Source organism: Pogoniulus pusillus, chromosome 11, assembly GCF_015220805.1.
Source record: "Pogoniulus pusillus isolate bPogPus1 chromosome 11, bPogPus1.pri, whole genome shotgun sequence".
Taxonomy (NCBI): Eukaryota; Metazoa; Chordata; class Aves; order Piciformes; family Lybiidae; genus Pogoniulus; species Pogoniulus pusillus.
This window is the reverse complement of record NC_087274.1, coordinates 17,103,691-17,121,395: the sequence shown is the minus strand read 5'-3', so window position 1 is coordinate 17,121,395 and position 17,705 is coordinate 17,103,691. Positions and strand designations below refer to the sequence as shown.

Genomic DNA, 17,705 nt, shown 5'->3' with positions numbered 1-17,705 from the left:
CGCAGGTCCTGGGTCTTCTGATAGGACAGAAGCAGATGATTCTGCTCATCTTTTTGATGGATTTTGTCTTGCCTCAGCTTGTTTTCATTTCCTCTTTTTGGAGGAGAATTCTGTTGGGTGGAGATCATCCAGTTCTGTCTAAAGCTTCTCTTCCTTTGAGAATATTCCATGTTTGAAGAACCCTCACCTTTCTCAGATCTCCATTTGAGTCTCGTGTGTGTGTCTGTGGTCCAGGGTATTTTTAAGCTGGACCAAAGTGAGTTTTACAATGGCATTAGTGCAGGAAGAGAAAATAAAGACAGATTTCTCAAACCTTGTGTAGCTTCCAAGTGGGGAGGTAAGAGTGAACTTGGCTGAGCTGGTGGCTCTACTTTCTTCAAGTGTCAAAATAGGCTAAGAATGCAGCACTGTGTTCACACTGGGTGTGGGGAAAGCACTTTCACACTCTGAGTGTGGTAGTTTAATGAAACAGTTTAAACTGCATTAAACTCAGGCTGGTTTTGTTGAGTTCCCAAAGCCTGTTACTCTGTCTACTCATTTTGTTATCTGCAGCAGTGAGCATTCAGGGTCCAGAATGAAAAGCAGATATTTAGATCCTGAAGAACTCATTTCCCCCTCCTTTGTGAATGTCTTACTTTTTAAGGGCTGGATTTCTTCCACCCTTGGAGGGCAGTTATCTTACTTGTCATGCTGCAGTGAATGCAGAGGATACCCAGACCCTTGGGTAAGCTGTCTGTGACAGGACAAGAGGAAATGCCCTTAGATTGCACCAGGGAAGGTTTAGGTTGGACATAAGGAACAATTTCTTCACCAAAAGGGGTGTCAAGCCCTAGCCCAGGCTGCCCAGGGCAGTGGTGGAGTCTCCATCCCTGGAGGGATTGAAAAGCTGTGGAGATGTGGTGCTGAGGAACATGGTTTAGTGGTGAACTGGCAGTGCTGGTGGGTGGACTTGATGATCTTGAAGGTTCCTTCCAACCAAAACCAATTCTATGATTCTGGTGTCAAATAATGGGACCCATTTCAAGGACAGCTTCATAAGCAACTGGGATCAAATGGATTTACCACATCCCAAACTATCCACAAGCTGCAGGAAAGATTGAGTGTCACAATGTCCTGCTGAAAACTGCTCTGAAAGCTGTGGGGGGTGGAGAAACACCTAGCAGAAGCAACCTGGCTAGTGAATAGCAGGGGATCAGTCAACAGAGCTGGTCCTGCTCTGTCTGCCCTATTGCCCATAGTTGAGGGAGATGGAGTTCCTGTGGTCTGTGAAAGGAATCTACCAGGGAAAACTGTGTGGGTTGCTCCTGCTTCTGAGGGCAAACCTATCAAAGGGGTGGTGTCTGCAGAGGGTTCTGGTGACACATACTGGGTAATGCTGAAACTGGTACTATTGGGTGTCATCTCCAGAGAATCCTCACTTTAGCTGAAAAGGTCTAAATCTCAGAGTTGGTTACATGTAATCTTGTATAATAATTGTATAATAGTTGTGTAATAATTGGATAGTAGTTATAAGCAGTTACAACTTTCTTTTCTAGTTAAACCCTCACCACAACACATCCAAAGTGATCCGTGCCACACAAGCAGCAATCCAGAGGAGTTCTACATCGTCACAACAAAGTGTGTTTCCCTGATGCTCTACAGCAAAAGACTGTTCCTGTTTTCCCTCCAGAAGACTGTTTCCTGAGTTCCCCACAAGAACTGTTCCTGTTTCTCTGACTCTTCCTACATGTTCCTGTCCTGCTTATACCTCACTTCACTGACCTGCACCGGAGAAGCACATCGCCTTGGGACACAGCTGGGGACCAAGAAGGAGTTAAGAACTCTTAATACATGGACACATTTTCCTATTTTTTGGAAAAGGAGACTGTCTGCAGGAACGTGGAAATGGTCTAACCAAGGGGTGGAATGTACAGGGTTAACCCACCTGGGGAAGTGGTCTTGAACCTGAACCCAGGTGGTCTTGACCCCTCCCCAGGGGTGGGTCTGAATGCTACCAGGTGATGGTGGTTAGGCCACTCCCCCTTCCTCTCTAAGATCCATAAAAGCAGGAGGGCTTCATGTTCGTGCTTTCTCTCTCCTGCCTTCCTGCTCACCAGCAATCACCATTCCTGTTTCCTGGTGCTCTGTGTTTTACCACATGGCCGTCACCACGAGGCAGACAGAACCCATTGCCATCAAATCTGGTTGTATATTTACATCTTTTGTACCTTGTTTTCCCTTCCCTATATCTTTGTAAATTCCCTACCTCATTTACCTTTTATTTATTGTAAAACTTTTCTTCTTTTTACTTCCAAGTCACAGTGAGATTGATTATTTGGGTGTGCTTACCTTTCCTCTCTCTCCATCTAATTATTTTCTTTGAGAAAGAAGGGGGAAGAGGGAAGGGCATCCTATAAATTGTCATTGGTTCTATCAACTACTATTTGGGTCTCTGGGAAATTTAAATTAGAACCTAGACACAGGTTTTCAGCTATGAGACATCTTCCCCCTCCTCTGGGCAGCTTTGACCACCATCTTGCTGCCCTTTGCATGAAAAGTTTCCTCCGTTTCTCCATGGCAAATTTCCCTCTGAGAGTGATAACTAAGATTTCATTGCCTTTCCCAGCCAGCTTAAAATCCAGAAAACATTTGTGCTAGTTTGAAGCTAGCTAGAATGTTTTGGTGAGAAGAACTAAAGAAACTGAAAGAGAAATAGGGGTGATGTCTACTTCACTCAGAGGCTTGCTGACAGGTATAAGAATGTAAATGCCTGGGCTTGGAGATGCTTTTTTTCCTCTCTAACCTAACCTGCTATCTGACTAATCCACCTGCTTCCTAACCCCCCCTGTCTGACCCTCTAATCTTCCTTGGGCACAAAGCAATATATCTAGGCTAAGGTAGAGAGGGGTGGGGGAAAGTGGAAGGGCAGTTGAGAGCCCCTCCTGGGGACTCAGGTTTCTGGGAGGGCTGTTGTGTTTCTGTATTAACTTTTAACTTGTATATTTCTATATATAGCTGTATGCATTGTAAATATCGGCTTGTGTATTGTGTGAAGCTGTAAATGTAAAGTTTCATTCCATTTCCAGAGCTGCCGAGTCTAGTCTGGGTGATTTTACAAAGTGTGTGTGTGTGGGGGCGGGGGGGGGAGAGAGGGTAATACCAAAACCATCACAGTATTGCATGAAAAGTGCTAATGAGGTGTTCCTACTTTCTTGTGTGTGTGTGGGTTGTTTTTTTTCTGTAGTGCTAGGCAAATTGCACAGAACACTCATACTAATTAATTGGAATGGAGAACTGCCTCTTGCTTTTAATTTTCCTATCACTTTGTACAACTCATTCAATTTGTGTTAAAATTTCCTTGGTCTTGCCCTCCAAAGGAGGATTTGCTTGAGGAGAGCTCTGATTAAGGTTAAAAAATAAAATACTTCATAACAGCAATATTACTAAGAACAGCAAAAAAAAAAAAAAAAAAAAAAAAAGGCAGAGACATGCACATAAAGGAGAGGCTTCAGATAACGGGGAAGCTCATGAAGATAAACAAGTGCAGAGTCTTGCTTCAGAGGAGCCACAGTGCTCTGCACAAGTCGAAGTGAGGGCTGATCTGAAAAGCTCCTATGCTGCATCCTGACTTTGCAAATGTGCTCATTCCTGCTCACTCCTGCCTTTGTGTATTCACACCTTTGTGCTCACCTGCACTCACTCTGCCTTTGCATGCGAGCTCCTTCGCGCTCACTTTGCCTTTGTGTACGCGCTCACTTTGCCTTTGTGTACGCGCTCCTTTGCGCTCACTCTCGCCTTTGCGTACACGCTCACTCTCGCCTTTGCGTACACGCTCACTCTCGCCTTTGCGTACGCGCTCCTTCGCGCTCACTCTCGCCTTTGCGTACGCGCTCACTTTGCCTTTGCGTACGCGCTCACTCTCGCCTTTGCGTACGCGCTCACTCTCGCCTTTGCGTACGCGCTCACTCTCGCCTTTGCGTACGCGCTCACTTTGCCTTTGCGTACGCGCTCACTCTCGCCTTTGCGTACGCGCTCACTCTCGCCTTTGCGTACGCGCTCACTTTGCCTTTGCGTACGCGCTCTTTCGCGCTCACTCTCGCCTTTGCGTACGCGCTCACTCTCGCCTTTGCGTACGCGCTCACTCTCGCCTTTGCGTACGCGCTCACTTTGCCTTTGCGTACGCGCTCTTTCGCGCTCACTCTCGCCTTTGCGTACGCGCTCACTCTGCCTTTGCGTACGCGCTCACTCTCGCCTTTGCGTACGCGCTCACTCTCGCCTTTGCGTACGCGCTCACTTTGCCTTTGCGTACGCGCTCACTCTCGCCTTTGCGTACGCGCTCCTTTGCGCTCACTCTCGCCTTTGCGTACACGCTCACTCTCGCCTTTGCGTACGCGCTCACTTTGCCTTTGCGTACGCGCTCACTCTCGCCTTTGCGTACGCGCTCACTCTCGCCTTTGCGTACGCGCTCTTTCGCGCTCACTCTCGCCTTTGCGTACGCGCTCACTCTGCCTTTGCGTACGCGCTCACCCTGCCTTTGCGTACGCGCTCACTCTCGCCTTTGCGTACGCGCTCACTCTCGCCTTTGCGTACGCGCTCTTTCGCGCTCACTCTCGCCTTTGCGTACGCGCTCACTCTCGCCTTTGCGTACGCGCTCACTTTGCCTTTGCGTACGCGCTCACTCTCGCCTTTGCGTACGCGCTCACTCTCGCCTTTGCGTACGCGCTCACTTTGCCTTTGCGTACGCGCTCACTTTGCCTTTGCGTACGCGCTCACTTTGCCTTTGCGTACGCGCTCTTTCGCGCTCACTCTCGCCTTTGCGTACGCGCTCACTCTGCCTTTGCGTACGCGCTCACTCTGCCTTTGCGTACGCGCTCACTCTCGCCTTTGCGTACGCGCTCACTCTGCCTTTGCGTACGCGCTCACTCTCGCCTTTGCGTACGCGCTCACTTTGCCTTTGCGTACGCGCTCACTCTCGCCTTTGCGTACGCGCTCACTTTGCCTTTGCGTACGCGCTCACTCTCGCCTTTGCGTACGCGCTCACTCTGCCTTTGCGTACGCGCTCACTCTGCCTTTGCGTACGCGCTCACTTTGCCTTTGCGTACGCGCTCACTCTCGCCTTTGCGTACGCGCTCACTCTGCCTTTTCGTACGCGCTCCTTCGCGCTCACTTTCGCCTTTGCATATGCACTCCTTTGCACTTCTGTCTGCTTTGCGTACTGTATAGGGTTAACACTCCAGGGGGAGTAACCCTGAACCTGACCCTAGGGATCTTGTCTCCTCCCCAGTCGTGGGCCACACTCCAGGTGATGGTTAGCCCACTCCCCCCCACTTCCTGTCCTATAAAAGAGAGGGGCTTCCAATTCCTCTCTCTCTCAATTTGCTCCCCTCTCAACACACACTAGACACAGCTCTGCCCGCATACCAACACACCACGAGGCAGAGACCCCATCGCACCATTCGGGTTGCATTTATCCCTTTTTGTATTTTGCTGTTTTCCCTTCGCTACCCATTGTAAACTTCCCTACCTCCAATACCTTTCTAAGTTATTGTTAAACTTTTCCTTTTAACTTCCAGATCGAGTGAGATTGATTTATTTGGGTGTACTTACCTCTCTCTCTCCCTATCTCTAATCCCTATCTTTGGGAAAGGAGGGGGAAGAGGGGAGGGCACTATATAAATTGTTATTGGGTCTATCAAATTTACTGGTGTCACTGGAAACTTGCCTTACAACCCAAGACATGTACGCACTCATTCCTCCGTACATGCTCTTTCACACCTCTTCAGATGCACACTTTCCTACTCCTTCCTGCATTTGCATATGCATTTTTTGCACCTACTCTTGCATTTGTGTACATGCTCAATCTCATCTACTTTGTGTGGTGCAGAAGAACTTTTATTACTAATGCACTGAGGACTCGGGGGAGGGGGGATTAATTTATTTTGTTTCATTGTTCTTTTTCATAGCAGAATCTCCAGGGACATAGAAGAAGTTACACATAGAGAGGAATAATATCCATACAGAGGCTGTGGATTAATGAAATTATGCAGAATCACAAAAGCACAGGGGGGGGATGGGTCCTCTAGAGACCACCTAGAGCTGTAAATTAGCTCCTTACTGAGAGAAACAGAAAAAAAAAAAAAAAAGGACTATGCTCCTCCTTGATGAGTGATGGATTTGTGGGTATCAGAGCTGTACAACAGTGGATTTCCTGCAGGATCTCCTCTTTTAGAAAGGATTGTCCTCAGTTGGTGGTGAGGCCCACAGGAAAGTGAAAAGGACACAGCTACACAGATCAGGTGGATAGAAAGATAAGGATAACAGAATGCATGGAGAAAGTAGCAGCATTAGACATGGTGGGGCCACTGGAGAATCTGTAGTTTGCCTCTAAGGCAGGGGTGTGGAGAGGAGGATGCCATCACTCTAGAAATTGAAGGCGTCTTTGATTGTACTGGAAAGCAGAGTCCTGCTCTGTCATCACCTTATAATGACCTTCCCTGGAGAAGGCGTCATACAGCCTGGGCTTTTTGCAGAACAAGCCCATCTTGAGTACACAGCTGTGGCCTCCATCACTCCACTGCAACATTCCTTGAAAGGGAAAACAGCTCACTGGCTCTGCTTCACATTTCAGCAGAACACTGTTCCCACCTCTGTGTCCCGTGCACAGCCCCTGAACACACAATCATACGGCTGCTGTGGGTGGAAGGGACCTTTTAGCTCATCCAGTCCAACTGGCAACCATTCAACCCTATCCCTCAGCACCACATCTTCTCTGATTTGAAAACCTTCCAGGGGTGGTGACTCCACCATGGTCCTGGGCAGGTTGGTTCAGGCCTTGACAACCCTGTTGAGGAAGAAAGGGAAAACATCTTTGCTGTGAGGTCACTGAATGGCCAGAGAGACTGTGAAGCCTTTTTCTCTGGAGAGACTCCAACCCCACCAGGACATGACCCTGGGCAACCTGTTTATCTAGGGGGGTAGTACCAGATGAAGCGCTGAGGTCCCTTCCAACACGCACTAAGCTGTGTGTCCTTAAATGACATGAGCTGTGCTGCCATTCAGTGAGACTTGGACAGGCTGAGGGTTGGTCAGGAAGAAATTGAATGAAATTCTACAAGGGCAAGGGAATAGTCTGGCATTTGGGAAAAAAAACAACCACAGGGATTGGAATAGGGTGGGGACTGACCTGTTGGAAGGCAGCAAGGGAGAAAAGAATTTGGGGCTCCTAGTGGATGGGAGGTTGACCATCATCCAGCAACGTGCTCTGGTGACCAGGAGGAGCAATGCCATTCTGGGGTGGATTAGAAGGTCTGTGGTTAGTAGGTCGAGAGAGATTTTCCTTCCCCTCTACTCTGCCCTGGGGAGGCCACATCTGAAGTACTATATGTCCAGTTCTGGAGACCCCAATTCAAGAGGGACATAGAACTGCTTGAGAGAGTCCAGCACAGAGACACAAAGATGATGAAGGCAATGGAACATCTCTGTTATGAGGAGAGCCTGAGGGAGCTGGGGCTGTGCTGCTGGGAGAAGAGGAGACTGAGAGATGACCTCATCCATGGTTCTAAAGATGTGCAGGGTGAGTGGCAGGAGGCTGGAGCCAGGCTCTGCTGGGGGATGCCCAGTGACAGGCCAAGGGGCACTGGGTGGAAGCTGAGGCATAGAAAGCTTCATTTAAAGATGAGGAGGATTTTTTTCCCTGTGAGGATGCCAGAACCCTGGAAGAGGCTGCCTAGGAAGGATGGTGGAGTCTCTCTCTCTCTGGAGATATTCAAAACCTGCCTGGATGTGTTCCTGTATGATCTTGTCTAGGAGATCCTGCTCTGGCAGGGGGGGTGGAATGGATGAGCTTTGGAGGTCCCTTCGAGCCACTGATATTCTGTGATCCTGTGACTCAGATTTACCAAACCAAGTGGGGAGAGTTTGGACAAAGGAGGTTGGTTTGGGTTTCCTTCAGCTTTACTTTCCCTGTGAAGTTGTGTTTGAGCAACCAACAAAATCCTTAATTGCTTTAAGAAGAAAAAGAGGAGGGAGATACCACTTGGGAAGCCTTTAATTCTAATGCACAATCTTTTGAGAGAAATCTCTAATTCTTTCTTGCCCTAATGAGAAATCCCACTGCAAAGGAAAGAGATGCTTGGTCGATTTTTGGGTTGGAAGAAAGAACAGAAACCAAGTAACATAAAAGTGTTATCAATGAGCTTGTAACAAGCAGAAAATTAGTAGAATAGGCCTTTCTTGTCAAGTTTAATGAACTCCTCACACTGTAGCTCTCATCCCACATTGGGCTGTCTGAACAAAATAAGGCTGAGGAAAGAAAAGATTAGTGTCAGGCTAGAAGTATCAGATGATTAGCATTGTTTTAGGAAGCAATCTAAGATGTCATCTGGAGATATGCTACCGATCTGTCTGGGGCAGAAAGGAAAGAAGACAGAGGATGGGGGGAGGGGGAGGATCCAACCAACAACCTTATTTTGTTTCTCATTACTGCTCTAATTCTGGTGTAATTGAAAACGGGCTGAATGTGTTTAGGAACATGTAGGACATCTGTTTCTCATTGGAAGAGCTCCGTTTTTTCGAGTGGCGCCTTCCATCTTCATCACAGTCCAAAGATTCCCACATCACAACTTGTCCTCTTTCTTTCTCTGCTTCTTTTTTTTTTCTCCCTTCTTTCCAGAAAATGTGAAATTGAACTTTCGACTCCATGTAAAACAGTTGGAGAGAAACCATGATAAGTCCCTGAGGACCCATTGAGCCTTTCTTCCCATTATCCTACTTGATTCTTTGCAGCTTCTCAGTTCTTTAAATACAGCCTCGAGCTATTTAATGCTGGTGGCATGAAGGAAAAGGGGAAGGGACAAGAGGAGGGGAAAGAAAAGGAAAAAAAATAATATGGAAGAACAATTTGTAAGATCAGACACCAAAATGGAGAAATAAAGACAAGTAGACTGAGACCTATCCTTAAGCTGGGCCAGGACATTGTGCTTTGCCAAAGGGACAGATCTATGCAATTAGTGGTTCACACAGCTCTAGCTCTCCTACGTGTCCAAAACAGCAAGACTGAGATCCAAGCAGATTTACATGTGTGCTAAACCAAAGGGCAGTATCCTGATTCTTCTCTCAGAGCCATGCACAATGTCTCCAGCATTCACTTCAGTTTGGACCACAGTTTGTGTCCAGTTCTGCCCCCTCCCCAGTTCAAGAGAAACATGGAACTGCTTGAGAGAGTCCAGCACAGAGACACAAAGATGATGAAGGCAATGGAACATCTCTGTCATGAGGAGATGCAGCCCTCTGAGCACCTTTGTGGCCTCCTCTGGACTGGGTCCAACAGTTCCATGTCCATCTGGTGTTGGGGGTTCCAGAACTGTACACAGTACTCCATCATCATCATCCCTTGTGAGACAATGACTTCACTTTCTCTGCAACCAGCCCCACCATTCTCATCCCAAACTGATCACAGAATAACTGATAGGTGGGGGTTGGAAGGGACCTGGACAGATTAACTAGTTCACCCCCTCTGCTAAAGCAGCGTCACCCACAACAGGCTGACCAGGATCAGAACCAGATATTTGGAATCTCTCCAGAGAAGGAGACTCCACAGCCTCTCTGAGCAGCCTGCTCCAGGGCTTCAGCACCCTCACAGTAAGGTCTTCCTCATGTTCAGATGGAACTTCCTGAGTTCCAGTTTGTGCTTGTTGCTGAGAACTGACTAGAGTCTGGTGCCATCCTCTCCCTTTTGATAAACATTGAGAAGATTCCCTCTCAGTCTGCTCTTCTTCAAACTGAATAGCCATAGGTCTCAGCCTCTCTTCATCACAGAGAAGCTCCAGTTCCCTCAGCTTCTTTGTAGCCTATGTCAGATTCTCTCTGTTTCTCTGTTCGCTCTTGAACTGAGGAGCCCAGAACTCAACTCAGTATTTCAGCTGTGGCCTCACACAGGCAGAGCAGGATGACAAAGGAGAAAACCAATGTCCCCAGTTGTGGTGCATGAAGACACACAACCACAGCGAGAAGTAGTAAGGACCTTGGGGACAGCAGCCAGAAACACCACAGAAGAGAGTCCTTGCCATGACCTTGGGTCATGAGTAGCCTGCATGAGAACTTCCTAAATGAATATAACAGCCCCTGTGGTCTCCTCTTGGCCAGTGTCACCATGAAATCAGCACATTTGGTTCTCTTCGGCTGCAGCTCTCCACCCTTCTGACAGTGCAAATACCCCTCAGCTAGGAGGAAATCTTCTCCCATGTGTAAGCCTGTTCAGTTGACCAAGGTGGAAAGGCTCCTCCATGGAAATCAAATAAGATCTCCCTAGACTCTTCTCTTCTTCAGCCAGATAGAGCTACAGAAAGAGACATCATGTTTTTGGAAAAGTTGTATTTAAAGAACCTGGGAAGAGGCCAAAAAAAAGAAAATAAAGACATTTGTGCATGGAAATTGTTCATTACAAGGAATCTTTCCAGGGTAGATGGAAAAGCAACTTAAACCACTTCCTTAGTAGAGGGCATCAAACCTATATTGTAATGCAAAAATAGATGTCCTGGATTTATCACCGATAGAAGAGCCAAAGAACAAGCCTGGGGTGGGACAGAGCACAAAGTTCAAGGGAATCTTTGTGTGAAAAGCCTCCAAGTTCATGAAACAGCTGAGCACAATGCCCAGACTGAGAAGCACATGTGAACCTGCTTACCACAAGATGATTGCAGTGGCAAGAAGCGAGACCTCCCCTCCCACAGGTCCTTCATGCAGATAGCATTAGAAATATTAATAGATAAAGATTAATTTTAAGCAGTTAGCTAACATGAGTCTGTTCCCTGTTTTCTGATCACAGATCTGAGGCATGGGGAGTTTCATTTAAACATGATGAGGATATTTTTCCCTGTGAGGGTGACAGAAGACTGGAACAAGCTGCCCAGAGGGGTTGTGAAGTCTTCCTCTCTGGAGATATTCAAAACTTACCTGGATGTGTTCCCATGTGATCTGCTCTAGGCGATGCTGCTCTGGCTGGGGTTTGGACTGCATGATCTTCCGAGGTCCCTTCCAGCTCCTAACATTCTGCCTTCCTGAGACAACTCTGAAGGTGTTTGAGCAGCAGTAAAAGACTCTCGTGCAAGGAAGCATTCTGTCCAGCCTCGGTTTTAAGCTTAGCTCACCCTAGCATTGCTTCTTTAGAAATTACCTCTGCAGGGAAAGAAAACATAGGAAAATGTTAGTTCAACTGTAGTTTAGCATCTTGGCTTGTGTCAGAAGCACCCTGGCTTAGAGCAGCAGCAGCAAGGCCAGCAGGAGCAGGGCAGCAATTGTCTCCCTGTACTCACCACTGATGAGGCTGGACCTTGAATCCTGGGTTCGGTTTTGGGCCCCACACTCCAAGAGGGACATTGAGGTCCTGGAGAGGATTCAAAGAAAAGCAGTGAAGCTGGTGAAGAGTCTAGAGCAGAAGTCTTGTGAGGGGAAGCTGAGGGAACTGGGGTTGTTTAACCTGGAGAAAAGGAGGCTGAGGGGAGACCTTCTGTCTCTCTACAACTCCCAGAAAGGATGTTGGAGCCAGGTGGGGTTTGGTCTTTTCTCCAAGGAACAAGAGGTTGGATAAGAGAAAATGGCCTCAGATTGTGGCAGAGGAGGGTTAGGTTGGATGTGAGTATAAAAGTTTTCCCCAACAGTATTGTCAAAGCCTGGCTCAGGCTGCTCAAGGCAGTGCTGGAGTCCCCATCCCTGGAAGGGTTTAAAAGTCATACAGATGTGATGCTGAGGGCCTTGGTTTAGTGGTGAGCTGACAGTGCTGGGTTAGCAGTTGGACTTGATGATCTTAAAGACCTTTTCCAACCTAAACAATTTTCTAATTCTAATTAAATTGCAGTCAAAGCTGAGTTCATCACCATTCAATGTGATACCCATCCAACTTTACAGTTGTTTTTTTTTTCTCCTTACTAAGCTATATATTTGCATTATTCTGCCTGCCATTAGCATCAGGCTTGGCTTAACTTGACTTTGCTGGGCTTGGCTTGCTTCCTTTTCTCTTGGAAAATGTTTATTTCTGTACAAACTTTGTACTGACTTTCTGGAAGAAACCTGAAAGTGATGGACGAGCCATTTCCTCAAGGTAATGCTATATTGGAAGCCCACTGCATGGTAATCATTACCAAACTCCACAGAAAGAGGATGCAATGAGGCCTGGCTGCAGCACCACGAGAAGATGCGACAAAAGTGGTGAGAAGGGTGACAAAGCTGGTGAGAGGCCTGGAGCACAGCCCTGTGAGAAGAGGCTGAGGGAGCTGGGGGTGTGCAGCCTGCAGAAGAAGAGGCTCAGGACAGACCTCATTGCTGGTTACAACTACCTGAAGGGAGGCTGTAGACAGCTGGGGTTGATCTCTTCTCCCAGGCAACCAGCAAGAGAAGAAGAGGACACAGTCTCAAGTTGTGCCAGGGGAGGTCTAGGCTGGATGTTAGGAGGAAGTTGTTGCCAGAGAGAGTGATTGGCATTGGAATGGGCTGCCCAGGGAGGTGGTGGAGTCGCTGTCCCTGGAGGTGTTGAAGAAAAGCTTGGATGAGGCACTTAGTGCCATGGTCTAGTTGATTGGCTAGATCTGGATGATTATCTTGGCCTGAATGGTCTTGGAGGTCTCTTCCAAACTGGTTGATTCTATGGAGAATGCACAGAGGTCCCACCTCTCTTCCTGACATGACTTGAAGTCTCCTCCAGACTGAACCGTAGGAGAGGTGACCTTCCAAGATGCAGCCTCTCCTCCCACTGAGGTCTTCCAATTCCTATTGCCACAATATGATCCAAACATAGAATCACAGAATGGTTTAGGTTGGAAGAGACCTCAAATCTCATCCAGTTCCAACCCCCTACCATAGACAAGGATGCCTCTCACTAGAACAGGTCGCTCAAGGCCTCATCCAACCTGACCTTGAACACCTCCAGGGAGGGAGCATCCACAATCTCATTAGGCAACCTGTGCCTCTGTTTCATCACCATGTGAATCAGCTCCTCTAGGTTGAGCTCAGTAGTTAGATCATGAGCTTCAAAGTACACCCATCCTTCTCCATGATACCCTGTGGGATAACCCCAACAAAGCCCAGGCTGCTGCAAGTTGTGGCCCTAGGTATTTCAAAGGTAAGAAGTCGTGGGGGAAGATGGTCTTCATCCATCACTTTTATCCACTACAAGAAAGAGAAGCAAAGCAGGAGTGAGGAGAGACTGATGGTCAGGCCTTCATCCATCACTTTTAGCCAGTACAAGAAAGGGAACTGAAGCAAGAGTGAGAAGAGACTGATGCTCTCATGTTTCCATTTTCCCAGGAACTTCTCCTGTTTTCCTTTGGAAGCAGAACAAAACCAACTGCTCTTGAAACCGCTTGGCTGAGGGAATTTTTGCGCTCCAAAAACACAGCTCAAGAAATTCTTTGGGTTATTTGATGGCTTTTTAATAGTATTTTATTATATTTATATTATCTCTCCCTCTGTTATGGCAGGTACTCCTGGCGTGCCTTAATGACCCTCAAATTGTTTCAGTGTTCTATTTTTATTTTCTTTTCAGAAATCATTAGGAGCAGCTGCTACTTAGCAGCGAGTGAAACGCCCTTATCTCCCCTCCCAGATCAAAGCATCTCCTGTTTGTATTGTAATTATGGTGTTTCATTACTTATTAATTACAACACAAACAGGAGACACTTTGATCTAGAAAGGGAGATAAGAGATTTCAGTCAGGGCTAAATAGTATTTGCCCAAAATGATTTGAAGAGGCAAACAAAAGAAAATAAGGGAATACTTCCACGGCTCTGACATCCTGATAGTCACATTGCTTGGTGAATCCTTCACCTCCAAGCCACCAGGGGAAAGTGTTCAGATGAATCAAGCTGGCCTCCAGAACTCTGAAGAGGACAATTTACAATCTGGTGAGTTTAGGGTTTTTTCATAGATTCATAGACTCAACAATAGAATCAGAATCAATCCTAGAATCAGAACCCTAGAATCAGTCAGGGTTGGAAGGGACCACAAGAATCAGCCAGTTCCAATGCACCTGCCATGGCCAGGGACACCTCACACTACATCAGGCTGGCCAGAGCCTATTGCAGCCTGGCCTTAAACACCTCCAGGCATGAGGCTGCCACCACCTCCCTGGGCAATCCATTCCAGGCTCTCACTGCCCTCATGCTGAACAACTTCTTCCTAACATCCTATCCGGATCTACCCATTTCCAGCTTTATTCCATTCCTCCCAGTCCTAGCCCTACCTGACAGCCTAACAAGTCCCTCCTCAGCTTTCTTGTAGCCCCCTTCAGATACTTCCTCCTTTTCTTAAAATAATCACAGGCTCACAGGATGTTAGGGGTTAGAAGGAACCTGTGGAGGTCTTCAAGTCCAACTCCCCTGCCAGAGCGGGACTGTATCATCATCTTACCCTGATGGTCTTGGTGCAGGACTTGCACTGAAATGTCTTTGCCTCCATGAAAAAGACTCTGGAGGTGGTAGGGCTGAGCTGTGTCCAAAAAACAAAAGGCTTTTCTCCATTAAAAATTCTTTTGGCAGATGCTTTCTAACCATCCCTTACAGCCAGGCCCGGGGCTGGCTTCCTGTAACAGAGTGCTGAGAAGGGCTTGTTCAGTAAGCCAGCTGTCTCTGGGACAGATTCCTCCTGCTTTTCATCAGACCCTAGTCCCTTGGATGGATGGTAGACCCTGCCCAAAATTCATGCCCACACTATACCTCTCCACGCAGGATATCTGTATCTAACAACACGTTGCATAGTGAAGTATTTAAGCATCTCTTTTGCTTCTACAGCGACCCAATAAAGAAAGGGGGAGAAAAAAGGTTAACTGAGTCCAAATATTGAATTAAAAGAGAGGCTGGACCAGAGGCCAAAGTGAGGAAAGAATAAAAGGCTGCAGAATATTTGGGTGAGTTGGATGTTCAGCTGTAGGGAGGTCCTAGAGCACTAGAGACCCAAGCCAGGGCTGTCTCTGGCCTGTAAGCAATTATGTGGGACAACTCATGCTCTTAATACAAAGTGTGAATGCATCCCTATTTTCTGGGCAGGGCTCTTTAAATGTCTCTTTAATCTTCCAACCTACAGCTTCCTAATGTGCCCATTGCTGTGGAATCCAGGCGTCAATCAATCAGTTTCTCCTATGCCTGCCAGAAGCACCCAAGCTCATCAGATGCTCAGTGCCCACCTGGGTGGCTAATGATGCCAAGCTATGCTGCACAGGCCTTTCATCTTCAGTCCCAGCCTGGGAGAACAAAGAGATGAAGTACAGCTTTGTCGTTTTGCCCTTAACTCCTGCCTGCTGGACACTGGGATCCTACATACTCCAGCTGGAGTGCACCAAGAAGCAGCTGGAGATAAAATGTGCACAGGTAGATGACAGTTTAAGAATAGAATCACAGAATGTCAGGGGCTGGAAGGGACCTCCAAAGCTCATCCAGTCCAACTCCCCTGCCAGAACAGGATTGCTCAGGAATGAGTCCAGTCAGACCTTGAATATCTTCAGAGAGGGAGACTACACAACCCCCCTGGGCAGCCTGTTCCAGGGTTCTGTCACCCTCACAGGGAAAAAATTCCTCCTTGTGTCTACATGAAAATTCCTATGACTCAGAAAGGTTGTCAAAACCTCTGCCTTAGAAAGAGGTGAATAGAAGGGGCAAGGAAACAAACCCCAAGCACTCATAGAGTTATCACCTTTACCATCCAAAGAGATGCTGGAAAAGCTGCCTGAACAGAGGTTGTTCAACCCTAGAGGATGAGGAAGTGATAAGAAATAGATTTCCTAAGAACAAAGCAGGCCAAGCCAGTCTAATTTCCAAAGCTGGAAGGTTACCAAGCCTCGGAGATAAAGCGGAAGCAATAGCAGCAGTACCCTGAGTTTATTGAGTCTTGTGGATCCCTCCCAGGCAGCGGTTTCACAAGACACAGAAGCAGAGAGTTATCTCAATGGCATTTCCACAGCACAGCTCACTGAAGGGTCACACTCAGACTCGCTGCCAGTGGCTCAGGGTAAGGATCAGAGCACAGCTCACAGCTCATCACACATCACTGGGTGCCTGTGCCTGGCTCTCTACCTGTCCGCTAACTGCTCAAGCTCCCAGCTTACTTACACAGGGCCTAATCAACATGCTCTAATGAGCAATGCACCAGGGTGTCTACAGCAAGCCAAGAGGGGTGACAAGTAGCTTTTCATTGAGAAGATTGACCTGGTTTCCCAGGATCATGCTTGGAATCTTTGCAGAGGAGACTCTACAGCCTCTCTGGGCAGCCTGCTCCAGAGCTCCAGCACCCTCAGACCAAAGAGGTTTCTCCTCTGTTCAGGTGAAACCTCCTGGCTTCCAGTTTGTGCCCTTTGCTCCTTGTCCTGCCATTAGACACCAGTGAAAAGAATTTGGCCTCATCCTCTTGTCCCCTACTCTTTAGATATCAATAAACATTGCTCAGATCCCTTTTCAGTCTGCTCCTGGCTCAGCAGCCCCAGGGCTCTCAGCTTTCCCTCCTCACAGAGCTGCTCCAGGCCACTCAGCAGCTTTGTAGTCTTTGTTAGACTTTCTCCAGTAGTTCCCTGTCTGCCTTGAGCTGGGGAGTCCAGAACAGGACCCAGTACTCCAGATATGCCCTCAGCAGCACAGAGTAGGAGGGGAGAAGAGCCTCCCACGACCTCCTGGTCACTCTGTTCTTAAAGCACTCCAAGATACCATTGCCTTTCTTGGCTATCAGGGCACATTGCTGGTGCCCTTACTGTCCACTAGGACTCTCAAGTCCTTCTCCACAGGGCTTCTTTCCAGCAGGTCAACTCCTAATATGCAGTGGTGCACTTACTTCTGCTGGACTTCATTAGATTCCTCTCCACCGACCTCCTCAGCGTGTTCTGCTCAAACTGGATGTCTCTGTGCGCAAGTGAATCTGTTCTTTGCTGACAAGGTAGAAGAAGGACAGCCCAGGGGAATCTATTCCAAGTTTTCATGTTCCTATAACACATAAGTGAGTTAGAGACTGGACTACACCTCATGCAATCCCATACACCATTTTCATCCTCACATTCTGCTCTAGGTGCAGTTTTGAATCATTAGAATCATAGAATCAGTCAGGGACCACAAGGATCAGCCAGTTCCAACGCTCCTGCCATGGCCAGGGACACCTCACACTAGAGCAGGCTGACCAGAGCTTCATCCAGCCTGGCCTTAAACACCTCCAGGCATGAGGCTGCCACCACCTCCCTGGGCAATCCATTCCAGGCTCTCACCACCCTCATGCTGAACAACTTCTTCATAACATCTAATCTGAATCTACCCATTTCCAGCTTTGTTCCATTCCCCCCAGTCCTGCAACTACCTGACAGCCTAAAAAAATCCCTCCCCAGCTTTCTTGTAGCCCCCCTTCAGGTACCGCAAGGCCACATTAAGGTCACCTCAGAGCTTTCTCCTCTCCAGACTGAGCAGCCCAAACTCCCTCAGTCTCTCCTCATAGCAGAGCAGCTCCATCCCTCTGCTCATCCTTGTGGCTGTTCTCTTGACACCTTCCAGCACATCTATAGCCCTCCTATAACAGTGGCTCCAGAACTGGATGCTGTACTCCAGGAGAGGTCTCACCAGAGCAACATGTTGGCTCCTGTAGCCTTAGCTAGGACATGTGTCACTGGTATTTAAGTTCTCTTCCAAAAATATCCTGGTATCTGCTCTTCCTTTTGAACTGTCACCTCCTAACAGCTCACTCTGACAGATTGAGTTTGAGGGCCTGGT

The 17,705-nt window shown here is 47.7% G+C and overlaps 1 long non-coding RNA gene across 1 annotated transcript; it reads right to left on the bottom strand.

Moving 5' to 3' along the window:
- Window positions 1-9,603: 9,603 nt before the first annotated feature.
- On the bottom strand, window positions 9,604-16,923 carry LOC135179743 (uncharacterized). Its single transcript, XR_010304101.1, has 4 exons — window positions 16,786-16,923; window positions 11,292-11,362; window positions 10,933-11,154; window positions 9,604-10,362 (listed from the first exon to the last, which is right to left on the bottom strand). It is a non-coding gene; the product is annotated as an uncharacterized LOC135179743 (long non-coding RNA).
- Between the last annotated feature and the right edge of the window lie 782 nt (window positions 16,924-17,705).